Here is a 3,297-nt window from a genome sequence, read left to right on the forward strand (position 1 = left end):
TCATGTTCAACCGTGTTCCCATTTCTTGTTAAAAACTTGACCAAAACCTCGAAGTAAACCTAGCATCTCTATCTGAGACAATGGATATCGGTACACCATGTCTCGACACGATCTCATTGATGTAAAGTTGGGCCAATCTTTCTAATGTATACTTGTCGCTGATCAGTAAGAAGTGAGCAGATTTCGTTAGTCGATCCACAATTACCCATATGGCGTCGTGTCCCTTTACCGTCTTTGGAAGTTTGGTGACAAAATCCATCATGATCATATCCCACTTCCATATTGGGATCTCCATTTGTTGCAACATTCCAGACGGCCTTTGATGCTCGGTCTTCACTTTCAAGCACGTCAAACATTTCCCCACGTAGCTAGCTACTGCCCTTTTCATACCAGGCCACCAATAGCTTTCTTTATATTCTTGTACATCTTATTACTACCTGGATGCATAGTATATTTGAACTTATGTGCTTCATCCATCACTACATTTCTTAGGTCCCCCAAGCTAGGAATCCAAACCCGATTCCCGTGTCTATATATTCCATCTGGTTCGGCTGTCAAAGTCTTAATTTGTCCCACCATTCTCCCCTTTTTAATATTCGTTTCGAGTAAAGCTTCCTTCTAAACATCCCGAATTCGGTCTAGCAACTCCAGTTTAACACTCATCCACATGGCTCGAACCCTGATTGGTCCGTTTCTCTCCTTCCTACTAAGTGTATCGACAACTACATTTACCTTACCTGGATAGTAGTAAATCTCACAATCATAATCCTTAAGTAGTTCCATCCATTTCCTTTGTCTCATATTTAGCCCCTTTTGATCAAACAAGTACTTAAGGCTCTTATGATCAATATAGATCATGCACTTCGTACCGTACAAATAGTGTCTCCAGATTTTTAGCGCGAAGACTACAGCTGCTAATTCCATGTCGTGAGTTAGGTATCTCTTCTCGTGTTCTTTCAACTGACGTGACACATATGCAATGACCTTGCCTCGCTGCATTAGTACACAACCTAAACCCATTTTTGATGCATCGCTATAAACGACAAAATCTTCTATTCCTTCCGGTAGTGATAAAACCGGTGCAGTGCTTAGTCTCTCCTTAAGTGTCTGAAATGCTTCTTCTTGTTTCGTTCCCCAATCAAACTTAGCTGACTTCTTTGTTAGTATTGTCAAAGGCGTTGCTATCTTGGATGAATCTTCGGTAATACCCTGCTAGGCCTAGAAAACTTCGGATCTCCGATACTGACTTTGGTGATTCCCAGTTCATAACTGCATCAATCTTAGCCGGATCCACCTTGATCCCTTCCATGTTGACTACGTGACCAAGGAATTATACCTCATGCAAGCAAAACTCACATTTTGAGAACTTGGCGTACAATTGCTCTTTTACTAGTAATTCAAGAATCATCCTTAAGTGTTGTTCATGCTCCTTTTTACTTTTCGAATAGATCAAAATGTCATCTATAAAGACTATGACAAATTGGTCCAAATACGGTCCACAAACTCGATTCATTAAGTCCATGAAGACCGCAGGTGCGTTTGTTAACCCAAACGACATTACTACAAATTCGTAATGTCCGTAAGAAGTCCTAAAAGCGGTCTTCGACACATCCTCTTCTCGAACCTTCAACTGATGGTAACTCGATCTTAAATCGATTTTTGAGAAATAGCTGGCTCCTTGCAACTGATCGAAGAGATCATCGATCCTTGGCAGTGGATATCTGTTCTTTATTGTGATTTTGTTCAACTCTCAATAATCGATGCACATCCTCATCGTGCCGTCTTTCTTTTTAACGAATAAAATCGGTGCTCCCCATGGCGACGAGCTTGGCATGATAAACCCTTTATCTAAGAGTTCTTGTAATTGCTTCATCAGCTCTTGCATTTCTGTTGGGGCTAAATGATAAGGCGCCTTTGCGATTGGTGCCGCACCTGGTACCAAATCGATTCAGAACTCTACCTGATGTTCCGGTGGTATTCCCGGTAATTCATCCGGAAATACTTCTGGGTAATCCCTCACCACTGGGACATCTTGTATTTCCTTCTTTGCGAGCTTGACATCGATGGGTGTATCCCAAGTAAGCCACACATCCCTTCCGTAGACATCTATTTGCCTTAACTGCATTGATTAACCCTACGCAGCACTTCTTTCGATCACCGTAAACATGAATTGTTTCTCCTTCCGGAGTTTGAATCTTGATCATATTTTTATTGCATATTATTTGCGCATGATTGTTGGACATCCAATCTATCTCCAAGACCACGTCAAAACACCCTAAACACATTGGCATAAGCCTAACAGGGAAATCCTTACCATCTATAACAATTGTGCATTCATCAAATACTTCGTTTACCTTACACTGACTACCGTCGGCTGTTTCTACAGTGTAAGTTTTGTCTAGCCTACAGGCACTCCTGTTCAGATAGTGGTAGAAGGTAGTAGACACAAAACTATCCGCTTCGTGTTTTTGCCAGAGTCGGAGTCCATTTTGGTTTCTTGTTGAACTTGTTCGATCCTTCCCATCTTCTCTTTGCATCTCTTCTATCACAATTCTCCCTAGCGTTGTTCTCCTCTGCCACCTTCGCCATCTCCACTACTTGTACAAATGTGGTCGGTTTAGTCATGTCCACATATCGTTTAATTTCGATTCTTAAGCCGTCTTTGAAGCGACCTATCTTTCTCTCCTCGGTAGCCACCTGGTAACTGGCGAACCTTGCTTTCTCAAGAAAATCGTTAACATATTCTTAAACCGACAACGAACCTTGCTTTAATCTTAGAAATTCTGATTCTAGCTTGTTCACCTCCGATTGTGTGCAGTACTTATCCATCATCATCTTTTTCATTTGTTCCCAAGTCATGGCAGCAATATCCTCATCACCTTTGATTGAACACTCAGACTCCCACCAATGCAATGCATAGTCCACAAAGGTTGTAGCAGCATAGGTCACTTTTTGATCTTCTGCGCATCTACAAATTTTGAAGCTACACTGCATCTTGGTTACCCAGTTCATCAGGCCAACTGGGCCCTCTATTCCCTTAAATTCTTTCGGCCCGGTGCCTTTGAATGTTTTAAAATTGCATCCTTTCTTCTTTATTGTCAATTCAGTTCTCTCGTTGGTGGGCGACTCCACCTTCTCTTTAATAGATACTTCCACCTTTTCAGTGGCTTGAGTGTTCTCGTGTCGAACACTTTCCTCCTCTCCATCTTCATTGTCTTTAAATCTGTCACCCAACATTGTTTAAGCATATTTGGCAATGTATCCCGGAGGACTTATGCCATTTGCTCAGCTATCATT

This window comes from Cynara cardunculus, unplaced genomic scaffold (assembly GCF_001531365.2).
Source record: "Cynara cardunculus var. scolymus isolate 2C unplaced genomic scaffold, CcrdV1 Un_Scaffold_638, whole genome shotgun sequence".
In the NCBI taxonomy this organism is placed as follows: Eukaryota; Viridiplantae; Streptophyta; class Magnoliopsida; order Asterales; family Asteraceae; genus Cynara; species Cynara cardunculus.